Source organism: Leopardus geoffroyi, chromosome A3 (genome assembly GCF_018350155.1).
Source record: "Leopardus geoffroyi isolate Oge1 chromosome A3, O.geoffroyi_Oge1_pat1.0, whole genome shotgun sequence".
Classification (NCBI taxonomy): domain Eukaryota; kingdom Metazoa; phylum Chordata; class Mammalia; order Carnivora; family Felidae; genus Leopardus; species Leopardus geoffroyi.
This window is the reverse complement of record NC_059336.1, coordinates 78,882,087-78,900,797: the sequence shown is the minus strand read 5'-3', so window position 1 is coordinate 78,900,797 and position 18,711 is coordinate 78,882,087.

The window sequence follows — 18,711 nt, the reverse complement described above, 5'->3', positions numbered from 1 at the left end:
TCACTGTAGCTAGAAGAAATGTGATGTGGGGCTTCTGCCTTGGGATCATTGAAAGAGTGATGGAGTGAAAGAGAAGGGAAGTGAATGACTAAATGAACCAACTCTTAAGCCAGTGGTTTCAAGAGTGCTTGAGCAATGATCATGCCGTGGTGGTTCTCATCCCACAAACATTTATTCATTCAAACACAAGGAGCCTTTTATGAGCCATAAAGGCACAAGGTCTGACCTTGAGAGTTCACACTTAGGACTCATCCCAAAGTGGGCCCAGCAAATGTGCTGAAAAGACCTGAGACTCATCTACCATTAGCTGCTGCTTCCTCTTTCACATTACCCAGTGGATGGTGTTACTTTCCACACGCCTCAGGCCTCAACTTGTCTACATTAATAAACTATAAAGGGAGAGACTCCCAGTGACTTCGACAAGAGAGAAGATGTATTAAAAGGCTCAGATAACAGGAAGAAAGTTCAACACAGTCACAGGAAGGGCAGGGCATCAGCTATGAGGGAACCAGGGAATCCTTTTCCCCCTCACCCTTCCTCCCCATCCTATAATTCTTCTTCTTCTCCAGCTAACTCTTTGCAAAGGACGTTTTCTTCTCTAACTCTGCAGATAGGGGTCTTCCCCATGATGGTGGGGCCACAGCTTCACATTTCCCAGTTTCCAACCTTCTCTTTCTCTGTCTCCTTGGCAGGCTCAGCCCCTGAGCTGGCTGTCCACTATTGGAGTTCCTCAGGTCTCTATCCAAGGTGCTCTTACTCCCTTTCTCAGTGATTTCATTCATGCAATCACTATCTCTACTTAGAGGATTCACTAATTAATTCCCCAACACAGACCTTTCTCCAACTTTCCAGTGTACCCAAATGCCTAGCTGGCATCTACTCTTGGGTATCCCAAGGGCATCTGAAACTTTTCCCTTATTTCTTGGTGACAGAATTTCCATGTTGTTGGAAGTGGCAATGTACCCAGCTGAAAAGACTACAGTTTCCAGCCCTTGCCGCCAGGGATGGACAGCGAAGTGTATGCAGAAGTAATGAAATTGAGCTTCCTGGGAAAGTCCTTTACAAAAGGCTGACTCAGCTGGAAGTTTTGCCGTTATTGCTCTTAAGGCTTCCTCCTCCTTCTGCCTTGAAAGGGGATATGATAGCTGGTGCTACAGTGGTCATCTTGAGAGAGTGAGGAAAACCTGAAGATGAAAACGAGCACTAAAACTGGCAGAGAAAATGGTGAAAGGGGCCTGGGATGAAGAGGCCTACTTTCTATAGATCACTTTCAGGGGAGAAATGAAGACTTTCTATCTTTTTTAAGCCATTCCTTTCTCTAACTAGAACCTAACAGATATAGTGTGCTCCTTCTGCACTTCATCCTCGTTGGGCACCAGGTGCTACTTTACCCTTCTCCTTCTTGTCTTCTCTCCTTATGCTCGCCATATCCTGCCACTTAGGTTCTCACAAGCCATTCCAGATGCCTAGATCTCTGCTTCAGCTTTACTGCCTCCAGGGAGCTGTCCTTGACCTGCTTCACCAGGCAGATTCCTCTCATAGGTCCTCAGAGCACCACCTGCCTGTCCCTTGTAATCACTGTCCCCACTGGAATTTTACAGGCCAGCAGGAAGGACTCTCCTCTGTCCCTCCCACCAGACTGAAAGCTTTAGGGAGCCAGGGACTGTGTCCTTTTCTTTTATTACCAGTGTATCCCTAATACCTAAGTACAGTTTTTATAAGTGCTCACCCCACAAACGAAAAACGGCTAAGTGAAAGCACCAGAAAGGACTTCCTGAGGACCCCTGGTCCATACTATAATAAAAATCCCAGAGGAGAATTCTGACTGGCTTAGCTAGGGCCAAGTTTCCATCTCGGGACTGTGGCTGGGAGCAGGGTCTGTGAGAACATGGAAGTCCCTGTTCAAACTACACGTTTGGAGTAGGGAAAGAAACAGTCCCCAAAGAGAGGCGAGGAGGTAGATACATGCAACAATAAATATGTACAATATCTACAATATCAACAATAAATACCTGAGTATCCCTAGACCATCCTTGATGCTTATTGTGGTCTGATTTTACCTGGAGGGGAAAGTGGAGTAAGGAAGTTTCATGTTATAATTTGGCTCGGGTCTCACATGTCCTGGGGGAGGGCCTTGTCCCCAGACTATTGTATGTAGTAAGGGGATGACCTTGATACATTTCCTAGGGCCTATTCTTCATGCACTGTCAATAGATAAGGACAATAAGAATGAAAAACTTTGGGGTGTAGCTGGATGGCTCAGTCAGTTGAGCATCCGACTCTTGATTTGGTTTCGGCTCAGGTCATGATCTCATGGTTCATGGATTCCAGCCCCACATCAGGCTCATTGCTGTCACTGCTGTCAGTGCAGAACCTGCTTCAGATCCTCTGTCGCCCTTTCTCTTTACCCCTCTCCCGGTTGCACTCTCTCAAAAATAAACATTAAAAAAAAAAAAAAAGAATGAAAAACTTTGTTTTATCCAATCTTATGACTTCCATTCAAGTCAACAAACACTGAAAATACAAGTTCTCCACTTAAAGCCCTTCTTCCCTTTCTGGCCCCTGCCACCCTCTCTGACCCCCTTCTTCCCCCATTCCCCGTTCCTTTTTGCCTTCATTGTGTTCCAGCCACTCTGGCCTCATTTTTCGCACTGCCTGAGCTCAGACCTGCCTCAGGGGATTCGAACTGCCATTCTGTCTGGAACTCTCTGCCCCTAGATCCTGGCAAGACTGGCTCTGGAGGAGGCCAAGCCAGCAGGGCGGCTGTGAACACTATGCGCTTTGCCCTGGCACAGATGCCAGGCTGCAATTTGAAATTCAGTCCCCATGTGCCCACCAAGTTGTATGCTCTGAGAAAAGGTGCATTTTTTGGTCCCCAAAGAACATTCTGTAGCAAATCCAAGAGTTCTTGCAGTTGCATCTGGCTAGAGGGGAGATCTTTGTTTACTTTGAACACAGCCATTCAGGCTGGTGGTGGCCCGTGGCTAGCTGGCCTCCTCCTCAGAGCTAGAAAATTACCTCCTCTACTGGATGATGACTGAGTGGCTAAGTTGATATCAGAGCCCCAAACCTTGAAACTGACTGAAGGTAAAGGCAAGAGCACCGCAGGGTAACCCTGAAAGGTACTTCTGGCTCTGCCCAGTGTCCGTGCTTTTTGGGTTTAGTCACTTCGTCACATCATGTCTTCATTGTCTCACAAGTATATGCTGAGTTCCTGTCATGTGCCAGGGAGGGATTAGTGGTGACCAGTCTGTATCCATTGGGAGATTAGTCTAAACGGAGAGAGATGCAAATCAAATAATCACACCTACAAGATCTACCATTAAACTGTGATGAGCCCAGGAAGGAGAGGTGGGTGGGGCTTTGGGAGCTCCTGGTAGGAGGATTTGACCTAGGCTGGGGTGGGGTGTTGGAAAGATTTCCTTGAGGAAGTGACTCAAGCTGAGAATGGGAAGGCTGAGTAGGAGGTGACCAGGCAGAGAAAGGATGGGACCTGCTGTGGGAGGTGGCCTGGTCCCTGAGGCCTGGGCCCAGCTCTGAATGCAGGTCACTATGGTGCCTGAAGCTGTTTGAAAAATGCTTTGGGGCTGCTGAGAATATGTTGTTGTTGGGGTACCTGGCTGGCTCAGCTGTGGAGCATGCAACTCTTGATCTCGGTATTGTAAATTCAAGCCCCATGTTGAGGATAGAGCTCACTTGGAAAAAAAAAAAAAAAAAAAAGTTAAAAAAAGTGTGCTGTTGTTCATCACTGGGGTAACATTTGTAGATATTCTGGAAGTCATCTCTCAGGGCTATGGGAGAGCATGGCGTGGTGGTGTGTCAGAGCAGGTCCTCTCTGCTTGTGAGCTAATGACACATGTCTCTCCCAGCTCTATGTGCAGTGGCCTCACGCTGGTGGTTCGGTCATGGTGGGAGCATTTACACTAGAAAAATTGCCCAGCAGATCAGGGCTTTTTCTCCTGGAGAGCTGACGTTGACCACTTACTAGCATGCCACTGAGCATGAAGGACCTCTCACAGACCTCTCGAGAAGTTACCAGTTTCACTGAGCATCACAAGTCTTCTTGAAAGGGTTGGATTTATGGCAAAGTGACATGGTGGCCTTTGGATCTGGAGAGAGCTGGGAAAAGATGCTTCTGATCCACCTGAGATGGAGTGTGATTTCTGTTATTTGTGAATGTTCCCTGGAAGTTGACTTTCAAGGGCAGGTCTTCCTAAATGCTATAATTTGAGGGCAATAGAGGTGGTTGGAAGTGGCCAGTCATCACTGCTTGCTCACTCCCTCATGGTCAGAGACTCTCCCCAGATCCCAGGGACAAGTACTAAAAGGCACCCAAGACCCCTTCCCACTCTTCTGAAGACCAGCACTTGGTTAGTAACATAGGACAAATAGAATTATGTGTATAATTCTGATTGTCTGCTTTCTACCACCCAAGTAGTTCTGGGAAGGTTTGATTCCGATGGTGAGCCTCCTGAGACCATGGACTGTCTTAGTCATCCCCATGTTTCTCACGGTATCTGACCTGTTGCCTCTCACTAGATGCTGGCTTTCGAATGAGTGTACCCCATGAAAGAGAACCCAGAAAGCTTACACAGCTGTATCTCCTCCTCACTCCAAGCCTTTGTTTCTCCATTTTTTTGGTTTGCCTTTTTGGCAACTTCTATGTATCCCGCTAAAGTCAGCTCAGGGGAACTCTGAGAGGACTTCCCTAGTTCCCAGAGATGGGGGGGATGCCTGCAACTATGCAGGGTATCCTCAGTACCTGTCCTCCCAGGTCGTTCTACCCGCCCCATCTAATGTGAGTGTCCACATCTCATTCATCCCTTTAATTCCCACCCTTGGCACAGTGTTTGGCATTAAATAGATGCCCAATAAATATTTATTTTTTATTTTATTATTATTATTTTTAATGTTTATTTTCAAGACAGAGAGTGTGAGTGGGGGAGGTGGACAGAGGATCCGAAGCGGGCTCCACGCTGACAGCAGCGAGCTGGATGCAGGGCTCAAACTCACAAACTGTGAGATCATGACCTGAGCCAAAGTCGGACGCTCAACGGACTGAGCCACCCAGGTGCCCCCCCCCACCCCAATAAATATTTAATGTGTGAATACGGGGCTGAAGCTAGTGCACACAGGAACTTAAATTTCAGGAAAGATTGGAGAAAGCTACTCTTAAAAAGCTACATCTGCATGCGTCTAAATGGTGGCAGCTACACCACCCCGAAGTATGCCACTTTTGTGTAAAAATTATTTTGAGCTGAAGACAATTGAGAAGAAACAGATACAAGAAAAGTTCTCTGCTCTCCCCCATTTGTCTAAAAGCCAGAAAAAGTTTATAAATGTGTCCGCCTCCCCTCTTTGCCAGAAAGGAGGGACGTTAATCACTAAAGACAACTGTAGGCTTATATCAGCCCGAGGCGGTCCCCAGAGAAGGGCCTACATCACAAACCTTAGTACTAGCCCTTATCTTCCGTTAGTTTCCCTCCTCTGTTTCCCTTCCCACAGTTTGCTGCCCTAGGAACTCAAAATTCTCTTCCTTTTCCCGTCAATTGTCTAAAAGTCTTTTTCTCTTTCTTGTAGAGATGCTATATAAGCTAAGTTTTAACCACCCCTGTGCTTCATACCCTCATCACTTGGTACCCCTGCACATAGGCACTGCATTTGTTAGTAAACTTCTAAACTTCTGTTTCTTTTTCTCTTGTTACTTTGTCTTTTGTCAGTCTAACTTGCAGGGCTCTAGGCAGAAAATTGAAAACGGCAGAGAGTGAAAGATTTTTTTTCCTCCCCTACATATGGTCCTTACATTTTTTTTTTCTTTTCTTTTCTTTTTTATTTATTTATTTTGAGAGAGAGAACAAGCTGGGGAGTGGCAGAGAGAAAGGGAGACAGAGGATCTGAAGCAGGCTCTGAGCTGACAGCGGAGAGCCTGACGTGGGGCTCAGACTCATGAGCCATGAGATCATGACCTCAGTCAAAGTCGGATGCTTAACTGACTGAGCCATCCAGGCGCCCCCTTTTTAAAATCTCTTTTAAGCCTTACAACAACCACAGAAAGGAAACCCTATTATTCCCATTTTACAGAGCAGGACCTGGAGATCAGAGTTGTTAAGTAATTCACCCAAAGTCACACAGCTCACAACAGGAGGAGCTAGGATCTGTGCCTTCCACCACCCAGTAATGTAGGATGGGCTCAAACCAGAGTACTCAATCGCAGCAGTTCAAAAACCGTTTAGTATAAGTGTTCGTATCTTTGCTTTTTTTCCTTGCTTCCAACATCACAGCCTTCATTCCTAGGGGCCGGTTTGTACAGAGATTCAATTCAAACTTATAGGACACTGGGGTCTATTTCTGTTGTACTCCTCACAGGTTTTCAGGGAACATTTTGCAACGTTTGTTAAATTCACTTCAAGTTGTTTAGGTTTACAGAATGGGAACATGTGCGGGGGAAGCTAATGGAGCCAGGAGAGATCTTCTGAGGAAACTCTTGACCACTGTGTCTTAGAGCACTGTTCCAGGACAACCTGTACCAGAATTACCTGGGGGGCTGGGTAAGATTCTGTTTCTCAGCCCTGCCCCATAGGCTAGGTCTCTGGGAGGGACTCTGAAATCTGTATCTTTTTTATTTTTTTTAATTTTTTTTTTAATGTTTATTTTTGAGAGTGAGACAGAGAGACAGAGCACGAGTGGGGGAGGGGCAGAGAGAGAGGGAGACACAGACTCCAAAGCAGGTTCCAGGCTCTGAGTTGTCAGCACAGCGCCTGACGCAGGGCTTGAACCGCAAGATTGTGACCTGAGCTGAAGTCAGAGGCTTAACCAACTGAACCACTCCGGAAATCTGTATCTTAAGCACCCCTAGTTGAATTTTTCTTAAAGAGCTTTCAAGGACTTGTTTAAAATTTTAAGGTATAATTTACTTAGAGTTCAGGGCACAAATATTAAATGTATAGCTAGAATTTTTATGCAAGTACTCACATTTGAACCTGTATGTACCTGTGCAACAATTCAGATCAAGGTAGATCTTGAGGCTTCCCAGCAGTACGTGCTTTTCAGACCATTACCTGTGGGCTAGTTTTGCCTTTCTTGAACCTCACAGATACGGACTCAAATGGTATGTACTCTTCTGTGTCTGTTTTCCTTTCACTCACAGTATGTTTTTGCAATTTATTTGTGTTGTCATATGTGGCAATAGTTTGTTCCTTTTTATTGCTGGTAGTATTCCATTGTGTAAACATATTATGATTCTTTTATCGAAGATCACTTAAATTGTTTCCGGTTTTTGGCTTTTATCAATAAAGCTGCTATGAATGTTCTTGAACTGGTCTTTTGGTGGACAAAGGCACTCAGTTTCTCTTGGGTCATTATCACCTGGGAGGGAAATCGCTTTAGGCTTTAGGTTCCACTGTGAGAGATAGATGGGAGTTTATATTCAACCATGAACATGACATGCAGTGTCTGGGCAGGATGTCAACAGTCACCACCCAAAGGAAGAGAATGCCAGGGTGGGGGACTGATTCTATCTCATGTATTCTCAATAGGTAGTATTGCTCCCAAGGAGGTGAAAATCGTTTCTTGAGGGGACGGAGTGTAGGGACAAAAAACTTAGGGACACAAACCATTGTAATATCTGAGAAATACTGATACACAATAATGCCATGGGAAGAAGGGTGATTAGGGGAAAAAATACCTGTCAAGGCTCCTTAGGGAGTGATAATGAGAACAGCTTGAGCAACATTGGTCTAGCTCAATCTAGACAGTCTCCGATCTCCAAAATCTGGAACCTCAGGGGTTCCCTTTGCTTTTTGGTCAAGGAGGATAAGTCGAGAATAAGCAATGCTACTCAGAGATGCCCAAGGAAGAACGCAGCTGAGCACCTGTGTGTGTACTGGGAGGGGCTGGGGCTTGTAGGTATAAGGACACAGTCCCATTCTGAAAGGACAAGTAAGTAACCAGAGTCCGTAGAGCTCTTGCTGTAGTCAGCACAGGGGCCAACTGGCCCCTGAGAGCAAAAGTTTCTTTGATTAGCACCTTTTGTTGAGGGAGGAAGTGATAAATGTCTCCATCAGCCCTGCTGGGTGTAATGTATGATCAGATCTTGCCTGGAGGAAGCTCAGGAACCACAATACAGCCACCACACTCAGGGCTTCCTTAGCACCCCAGCGCCCATTGTTCTCCTTTAACTAATGCGTGATGTTTCCACCCCAGCAGGCCTTCCCTTGTGAGCAAATGGAAAGAAAGTTAAAAATCTGGAAAGAATGAATACATCATACAGAAAGCAGACACCACAAATCAAGCCAAGGGGAGATGCGAGTGGCCCCTTGGACATCAGGCGGGAAGAAGGGGGGCTCTGAGAGCAGCCCCTGTGGTTCTTCTTAACCTGTGTTGTCTATAACCAGGTTCACTTGCTCCTGAGGTGTATGTGGTCAGCTGTGAGAAGGGCAATGGGGCGGTGTAACCCGCAGAGCCCCAGGCACTGCCTTTAGTCCTGAAGTACACACACCAGCTGTGTAGTATACTGGCTAAACCCACTTATGATCTGTATGGCCCTCGTCAGTTTCACACCCTTTCTTAGGTCTTCTGAGCCGCAGTGTCCTCATATGCAGAATGGGGGGTGATAATGTACCTACCTCCTGGTGTTGTTATGAGGACGAAACTAGTGAATATATGTGAAGTGCTCAGAAACAACGCTTGGCACACTGTCTCTCCAATGTGAGCATTGACCTTTACTATTTCGTCGATAATCGATACCTGCCCTCAAGTTGCTCCCACACTAGGGAGGGTTGCACCCTCTAATTTCTTTCTTAAAAAAAAAAAGATTATATGGGGTGCCTGGGTGGCTCAGTCAGTTAAGCGTCTGACTTCAGCTCAGGTCATGATCTCACGGTTTGTGGTTTTGAACCCCACATTGGGCTCTGTGCTGACAGCTCAGAGCCTGGAGCCTGCTTTGGACTCTGTGTTTCCCTCTCTCTCTGCCCCTCCCCTGCTCGCTTGCTCTTTATCTCTCTCTCTCTCTCTCTCTCTCTCTCTCTCTCTCAAAAATAAACACTTAAAAATTTTTTTTAAAGATTTTATTTTTAAGTAATCTCTACACCCAAAGTGGGGCTCAGACTCAACCCCGAGATCAAGAGCTGTATATGCTATTGACTGAGCCAGCCAGTGCCCCTCTAATTTCTTATTCTACTAAAAGACTGACAGACATGTATGATTTTAATCATTTTTGCTTATTCCTCTCTAGACTCCAGGCAGGGATATTGCTGCCCCCTTGGGGTTGTCACTTCTTGACTGACTGATTTCCCCCTTCCCACTTCTCTCCCACTTAGCAGCCACACTCCAGAGGGGGAGGTGGAGATAACCACGGGCCTTGTGGTGGGGGTGGGGTATGTAGCCAAGAGGAAATTTTGATTGAGCCTGATGACTTATGAGTCATTGTACACTGGGCTTAGCAGAGTGAGGTCACAGCACAGACAGCCCAAGCTCAGCTGTGCTTGACCAAGATGGGGCTGTTTTTCACGTGAGGGACCCTTCAGAGCGGTGGAGCTGATCGTGGGCTATGCATACCAGCTTCTTTTCCTTTCCATGTTATTTTTGTTAAAAGGGCTATGATGAGAACTAGGTTCATGCAGATACAGGTGGGACTGGTTTATCTGGTTGTTGGTGTGGATTTCAGAGGCCCAGCTTACTTGTTCGGTGTCCAATTTCCCAAAGATCCTTCGTCCTTTCTAAAAAGCCATCAGATGATTTGTTCAGAGCATCACAGGTTGAGCTCCCCAGGAGGCAGGCCCTGTGAGATTTGTGTGCACAACAAAGCTTATTGGGGAGTGTTCTCAAGATGGACGCCTTCGGGGGGAGGGAAGGAAGCAGGATGGACACAGAGAAAAGTTGAACTTTGATGCTGTCACAACAAAGGCTTCAGCCAGTACCACAAGGAGCTCAGAAGCTAGGATGGTCCTTTATTTTTTTATTATTAGTTTTTCCTTATGTGTTTGGTTTATTTCACTTAACAAAAGGCTTTCGAGTTTCATCCATGTTGCAGCATGCATCAAAAATTCATACCTTTTTGGGGCACCTGGGTGGCTCAGTCGGTTAAGTGTCCGACTTCGGCTCAGGTCATGATCCCGCGGTCCGTGAGTTCAAGCCCCGCGTCGGGCTCTGGGCTGACAGCTCAGAGCCTGGAGCCTGTTTCAGATTCTGTGTCTCCCTCTCTCTCTGACCCTCCCCCGTTCATGCTCTGTCTCTCCCTGTCTCAAAAATAAATAAACATTAAAAAAAAAATTAAAAAAATAATTCATACCTTTTTAAGGCTGAATAACATTCTGTTGTATGTATACGCCATATTTAAGAAAAGATTCTTTTGTTCAAGTATAATTAACATGCAGTGTTATATTGATTTCAGATGTACAATGTAAATGATCCAACAATTCTGTACATTACTCAGTGCTCATCATGATTAAGTGTGTTCTTTAATCCTCTCATTTCACCCATCCTTCCACACACCTCCCCTTAGTTCTCTGTATTTCAGAGTCTGGTTCTTGTTTGTCTCTTGTTTGCTTTTGTTTCTTATATTCTACATATGAATGAAATCATATGGTATTTGTCTGACTTATTTCACTTAGCATAATACCCTCTAGGTCCATGCATGTTGTCACAAATGGCAAGATCTCTTTTTTATGGCTGAGTAATATTCCATTACACACACACACACACACACACACACACCCATACACCCTGCCTCTTCTTTATCTGTTCATCTATGGATGGACACTTGGCCTGCTTCCATATCTTGGCTATTATAAATAATGCTGCAATAAACATAAGGGTGTATATATCTTTTCAGGTTAGTGTTTTAGTTTACTTTGGATAAATACCCCATAGTGGAATTATTGGATCATATAGGATGGCCTTTTAAAACCGGAGCTCAGGGTAGGCTTTCTGCCCCTGCATTGACCATTGAATACAGGCTGTGCTGAAAAGGGGAAGTGGTCTTGGGTAGGGCAGTCTCTTTAGGCCAGGGCAAGCCCTAAAGATGCAACTGTGAGCTGCAGCTGGGGTAATATACGCCCTGTCCTGAGGGGAGAGCTGGGCAATGTACCTCAGCATCCACCACACTGAGCGTGGGTGGTAGATCTTGGCCTTTTACCCTCTGTTCAAATCCTCCCTGTTCTCTAAGATCTGCAGAGCATAATGTTTAAGGGTATAGATTTTTAAAAATATTTATTTTTGAGAGAGAGAGAATGAGAGAGAGTGAGAGCAAGGGAGGGGCAGAGAGAGAGGGAGACATAGACTCTGAAGCAGGCTCCAGGCTCTGAGCTGTCAGCACAGAGCACAACGGGGGGCTCAAATTTACTAACCACAAGATCATGACCTGAACTGACGATGGACGCTCAACTGACTGAGCCACCCAGGCACCACCAAGGGTATGGGTTTTGGAGTCTGATAGGCTCCTGTTGGAAAACTATTGTTGCCATTCATTTGACAATATTTATAGAGTATATTTCACATGCTGCTCAAGGCACTGAGGGTACAAAAGTGATGATATCCCTGCCTCTGGAACTTATATTCCATGGGTGTTGGAGGGGGCACAATTAAAAAAAAAAATATATATATATATATATAACAAATATCAAATATGTAATATATATAATTATGATATATACTGTGATATAATGATTAGTGACATGGACAAAATTAAGTAGAGCGGGGAGTGGTTCAGGAACGGTGGGAGGGTTGTTTTGTGCGGAAGTCAGGGAAGGCTTCCCTGAGAAGGTGGCATTTTGACCAGAGACCTGAAGAGGGGAAGGTGTGGCTGTGCAGTGTGGCTTTCAGCGCAAGAGCTGCAGGGCAAGGGCCCTGGGAAGGGAGTGTGCTGGGGGTGTTCAGGTGTGGGAAGTGGGGGAGAGGTAGGAGGTGTCTGGGGAAGGGGGACAGAAGTAGGTGATAAAATCAGACAGGTTTATAGGAAATCTCTGCAGTAGGCAAATTTGTGGAGACAGAAAACAAGTTGCCTAGGCCAGGGAGAGGGGAGGCTGAGGAGTGCCGGCTGCAAGAGGCAGGATTTCTCTTTGAAATGATGAAAGTGCTCCAAAATTCTCTGAGAGGGTGGCTGCACAGCTCTAAGGATATGTTGAAAGCCACACAACCACACACATTAAGTAAACTGTATACATGTGAATTACACCTGAAGAAGCTATTTTAACAATCTGAGCAGCGACTGACAGGAGCCTGAATCATGTAGGGCCCATGGGCCCTCGTGTGGACTTGTGCTTTTACTCAGATGGGCACACTGCTGGAAGGTGTTAAGCAGAAGGGTGAACTGGTTGGATTTACATTTGGCAAGATCCTGTCTGCTACTGTGCGGAGAACAGGCTGTAGGGCACAGGTGTGGAAGCAGGGAGATAGTAAGGAGCTTGCCATAATCCAGGTGGGCGGTGCTGGGGGCTCCCAGCAAGTGCTGAAGTGGGAGTGGGCGGTCAAATTTAGACAGCCTTTGGTGGTGGAGCTGACAGGTGCCGATAGGATGGCTGGGTATGGGTGTGTGAAAGCGAGGAGTTGGCTTTAGTCCTAGCTGGTAGAGGGAAGCTGCCATTTACCAGGATGAAGACAGCGGATTAAGAAGTCTGTTAGAGATGCAGCATAGGCAGCTGGGAATTGTTTCCAGTATGGGAATGGCTTGGGCTGGAGATGAAATCTGGGGGTCATCAGCATAATCATGGAACTTAGCCTTGAGACTGGATGAGAGCCTAGCGAGGTGTGAAAACACCCATCATGGACAAGTATCTGAACCTCTGAGCCTTAGTTTCCCAAACGGTGGAAGGTCTACTCTTGCTCCGTTGTCGGGAGTGTTGGCAGAAGCACAGTGGATAAAGTGCTCACTGCCTCTCTGATCTCAGAGTTCCTCAGGCAGACCTATTACAGCTTGGTGTCTTCAGCCTTATTATTTAACTACTTTACATGGTTCAGGACTGAGCACTGACTGTGAATCAGCCACTCTGCCAAGAACATCAGCCACTTAAAGATCCCGGGTCACACTTTCTACCCTCCAAGGATGTGCCTTCTAATGGAGAAAACCAAAAACCCCATCAACCTAATGATAACGTGTGACAAGCTGTAGGGCTGTAACAGGTGCAACACTAGGCTGGGGAGATGTTAATTCATACTGGAGATTTGGGGGAGGATCTTACTAAGGAAGCAGGATGTGAGCTGGAGCTTGAGAGTTGAAAAGGAATATGTTGGGGGCAAATGAAAGGAATACATTGGAAGGGGGGAGATGGGAATGGAATGGAGGGCTGTCCAGGCAGACATGGTAAGAACAGAACCATAGGATTCCTTTTCGGGGAGAGCATGGCATTCAGGGAGATGGGTTAGAGGGAGCTCAGAGTGGCTTGGATTGGATGGGGAGAGTTGGCAGAGGGCATTCCATTTTAAGAACCCCACCCATGCATACACCCTGAGTCATCTGGTCACCTTAGAACTGCTTCCCCTCTGAACCCAGACCTGGGGCCTTTTGGTTTTCTCACTCTTTAACTTACGACGTCAGCTCATCAGCTTTACAGAGACTGCCATTTTCTGCCCATCTAACCATGACCTTCCAACCACCTCTTGTTCCCCTCCTGTGGTTCCTTCACCGTAGCCCATGTCTGGCTAGCATCTTCCTAAGTTGCCTCTTTGGCTTTCTACTCCATTATCTTATAAACTCCCAATCCTGGTCATTGCAACAACCTCTTCTATTTCAGGGTGTGGGGGTAGCTGGACGACAGCTCCTTACCTGCATATTGCAGTAGCCTCAACACTGTTGTCACCAATCTCAGCTGGGTTTTTAAGAGTAGTGGTCCATTCTTTCGTGCATCCTTGTCCAACTAAATTTCCCATCTTCCACTGTGGCCATGCCAAACTTCTGTCCCTCTTTTCAACTTGTTCTTGGCACAGAAAATGGAAAGCCTTTGGGCACATGCTCCCTAAAATGTTTGTCTGCCCTGCACACCAGCTTATCTACTTCTTACTAGTTACCTATTGCTGCATTCAAAACTTCGTGGCTTAAAGTAACACTTATTATCTTACAGTATGTGGACTCTGGCTGTGGTTTAGTTGGGTGCCTCTCCTTTAAGGTTTCTTATAAGATTGCAATCAAGTGATTGGCTGGAGCTGCAGTCGCCTCAAGGCTTGACTGGCCTGAAGGATGCTCTTCTGAGGGCACCCATGTGGGCCTTTACATAAGGCTGCCTTCCAATCTGGCAGCTGATGTCTCCCCGGAGAAATGATCCAAGGGAGAGCAAGACAAGAGGGCCCAAGATAGAAGCCACAGTCTTTTCATAACCTGATATTTGAAGTGGCATATCATCACTGCTACAGCATTCTGTTTGTTAGAAGTGAGTCAACAAGCCCGACCCCCATTTAAGGAGAGGGGATTACCCATGGGCATGAGCACCAGGAGGCAGAAATCAGTGGGAAACTGTCTACTGCTACTTCTCCACCCCTTTCCACTTCTTCTGTGCCGGGGCTAGTTCTTAACATGTGCAAATGTTCCTGTTCTCCCCATCTAGCTCTATAAAGTATCTACCATTGTTCCGTTGGCTCCTTCCCCTCAACCGTAGGCATGTTTGGAAATCTCCTCAGTTAAAAATAAGCCTTTCTTCCATCTTGATCTATGACCCCTGCTCTCCCTCTTCCCCCTGCTGCTCTTCTTGAGAATGCGACCTTTATTCCCTGCATTCACTTCCACAACCACAGCTCTGCTCTAAGGTCACCCCAAATGCCAGATCACAGGGTTACCTTTTCACTCCTTTCCTCAATTGACCTCTGCAATATTTCACGCTGTTAACTCTCCTCTTTAGTGTCTCTTGCCTTGCCGACTGCATTTTTTTCAGCCCCTTCTTTCTTCACTTACCGCCAAGTCTGAGATTGTCTGGGCTTTGCCCACATGCCTTGGCTTCACTCCCGAATTCCCATGCTGAGCACTCCCAGACCCTCTGTGTCCTGATGACTGTTGTTGGAGCTGTGAATGTTAGTCGTCCAATGCTGAGGTGAAGGAAACACGCTTCTTGGTTTTGTTTAAATTAGCTTCAGGCTGCCCAGAGCCCCCATTCTACTGAGCTGGCAGGAAATTGATCTCTGATTGTGGAATGCCTGCCCCTCCACCCAGGGGTTATGTCACTATCGCCCTTCCAGGCAAAGTCATTGCTCTTTGGTTCTGGCTGATCACTGCTGAGGTGTTCCCATGTCTGGCCACACAGGCCCTTCAGGTCCAGTGCCCTTGCTACTTGGAACAGAGGAGTCTTTTTCAAGGGAAGTTCTCCTGGGCTTGGGGTCCAGCCTTCCTAATGACACTGATCAGCTGCCCTCTCTGAGGACTTGACAAGGACAGCGTCTAGGCCCCAGCCCCCGGGGACCTGATATTTCCCCTCTTCTCAGTTCCAGGGGCCAATCTCTTCTCTCTCCTTGTGAGGCTCTCACAGTCCCTACCCCAGGACACCAAGCACAGACAACCAGTGAGTGATTGCTTTTTCACCCTGAGAAGGCGTGTTAGGAAAGGGACTCCTGCATGCCCGACCACCTTTTTGGAATGCGGGGATAGAAAAGCACAGTGGACAAAACATACGTTAGTATTGTTGGGAGTTTGGCAGTAGCTTCAATGAATAACACTTTCTCCCTCATGAGTTTGTAGGAGATAGATGGAGATCAAAACTTTAACTTTATTATGGATAAAGCTGATTGGAGACCATGGCTTTGGGTTTGCTCTGAGCAGTTCACTCTACAGACCAACCTGCTACAGTCCCCGGGGAGCCACCTGCACATGGCCCAACACATGAGGAGGGGCTGAGTGCGTGGGGCCAGGCTGTGCATGCGCATTCCTTCCCCAGGCACACTGTAGGGGATCAGATAATCTTCTTCCTCCCTGTTTCTCTAGTGGGAGAACCCCTTTCATGAGGCTCGTTGCCCTCTAACAAATAAATATCTCTAAAGACAACCCTGCTGCGCTGTGACATCTGGACATCCAGACAAGGCCTCCCTCCTGGGCTCCGGGCCAGTATTTCCCACTGTCTACTCTCCTGGTCCGCTGTACCCTACCAGGACCCATCTCCCTGCCTCTGCCCCTCCCATCCCCGGGTAGCGAGACTCTGCCTACATTTCCAGCTTCTTCCTATACCTGTTCCCCAAAATGCATCTAATACTCCTTTCACACACCCCTACAACAACATCTAATATCCAGAATCTTCATCCTTGAAACATGAGGTTTTCTCTTTCTACCTCCGCCCACCTCCCCCAGCTGTCTGTCTGCCCGGACAACCCCTAACTGCCCTACAGCAGTTCCCTAACACCATCTGTGCCTCCCACAGTGCAGCTAACCAGGATGTCAGCCAGCTTCCCTGCTAGTCTGTGGGGTCCTTCAGTGTGGGGACGAGTTTATTCTGTGTGTCCTGGGTGCCTGATTTAATGCCTAGTGAATGGTAGGGGCTCTATAAACATTTAGAAATGAGCGGCATCCTGGCTACTGTCTTCCACCGGCCCCATCAGATTAGTCCTGTCAAATCCATGTCTTCCCTCCTTCCCCCGTCCCCTTCACCTGGTGACCTTGTTGCAGCTAATTGGCTCAAAGCTCACAGGGAATTTAGTGGTGCTTTCCCTCTGGTGCGCTCAGCTGGAGGCAGGCAAAGCGGGTGTCTTGTCTCCGCAGTGAGTGGGCCTTGCTGGAGGAGCGGCTGCTTTGTGCAACCTCAGGGCCTCCTGCAAATCAGACTCACTCGCCTTCACTCACTTCCTGTGCTCAGGGAGATTAGATACGGCCTAATCAACGTCGCTTGTTTCTTCTTTTCTTAATATTTGAAACTACCAAGCACCAGTTGCCATCCTAGTGGGTGGCTTTCAGAAATCCCCTCTCTTCTGGTGTTTGACTCCTTGTGAGTTTCAAGAAACTGGTCTATTTGGAAAGAACCTGCACTTAGAAGTTCTCTGAATTGCTGAGAAGCCTTGGCAGGAAGTGACTTGGGATTTGGGTTAGGTGTCTTGCTCCCGGGCGAGGTGGGAGTAATGAGGGAGTATGGGTGTGGCTTTAGAGCATTTCTGTGGCCGGTTTTCCAGATGGAGTCTGATCTGGCGTCAGGGGAAGGCTGTTCAAGCTGTAGAGCGTGTGTTGCACATTCGTGGTGTACCTGCTGTGCTGGGCAGTCTGAGTCCTGGCCTGGCAGTGACGGCCTTGACAGGCTCTCCCGTGTGTAAGTAGACTGTAAGAACAAGCTGGTGAAACTCCATCAGCGTTAAAGGAGTCTTACACACTTCCTCCAAATAAAACGGCTGTCTGACAAGTGTGTTTGGAGCCGGGCTTGGTGATGGGTCTAGGAGCACTTACCTTGGCATCATTGCATGGGGAGCTGGACATGTTACTTTAGTCTGGCTGGAGAGACCAACAGAGGCTCTCCTCCTGGGTTCTCCTGATGTGTTTTTAGGAGAAGGGGATGCCCATTGTGGGTCAAGTGCTCCGGATAGCTCCTGGTGTGTTCTTTTGTGTCACCCTTGTAATTGCCTCAGAGTTATTTACTGAACTCCACTGTGTGCTGGGAGCTTCTGGATTGTCTCTCTTAATCCATTTAGCAACTCTTTGAGGTAGGTTCTATTATACTCACCATTCTCGCAAAGAGAAAAACAGGCCCAGAGAAATTAAGTAATTTTCACAGCTCCCCACAGTTAGTCCATCAGTAAGAGCCGGATGGAATCTGAGTCTAGGCGGTGTGACTGCGGGGTCTCTTAACCACTTCCCTATACTTCCTCTCCTGTGAGATAGGTGTTGATGGTCCCACTTTACAGATGAGTAACTGGAGCCCCAGGAGTTTAAGCAACTGGCCCAACGTCCCACAAGCAGTAGGAGGCGCAGCTAAGATCTGTCTGTTCCAAAGCTTACAACATTCTCTTACTGCGTGCCGGTTAGAAAGTCAATAAGTCCCAGAAATCTTCCTTAAAAAAAAATTTTTTTTTTAAATCCTCCTCTTTCTTCTTCCCCATTCCTGATTTCTGCTCCCTAGAGGCAATGATTTTCAAGACATTTCTGTTATTTCTAAATAATATGCTTACACTCTGCTACATGTTTTGGGTTTAGATATTTCTACTTAACTACACTAAAGATGAGGATTTCACTGTCTTCTGCCTTCTCCCTCCCTCCCTCCCTCATCCCACTTCTCAGGGTACTTACAATTTGGGGCTAGTTCAATATTATCTACTTATATTATTATGACTATGTGAATCTTCACAGCTGAGCCATGTGATACACTCTAGTTATATTTCCCTTTTTTAAAATGTTTATTTTTGAAAGGGAGGGGGCAAAGGGCAGAGAGAGAGCGGGGACAGAGGATCCAAAGCAGGCTCTGGGCCGACAGCAGAGAGCCGACTTGGGGCTTGAACCCACAAACCGTGAGATCATGACCTGAGCCAAAGTCAGACGCTTAACCGACTGAGCCACCCATGCGCTCCTAGTTACATTTCCTTTTCATTTAGCTTTTTCATTTCCCCGAAATTAATGTGTCACTTAAGAGTTTACTTGATTGCTCTCAAACTCTGAGAGAAATGTTAATATCCTTTGATTAAGCCTATCAGATGAACCTTCATTTTCACTTTGCTTTTCTTGGTGATAGCTCTCCTGGATTCATTTTCTTCCTGCTCCAGTCTAGATTGATGGCTAAGGAATGCTACATGGATGTTATTCTGGGAGATTCTGTCTGTCTGTCCATC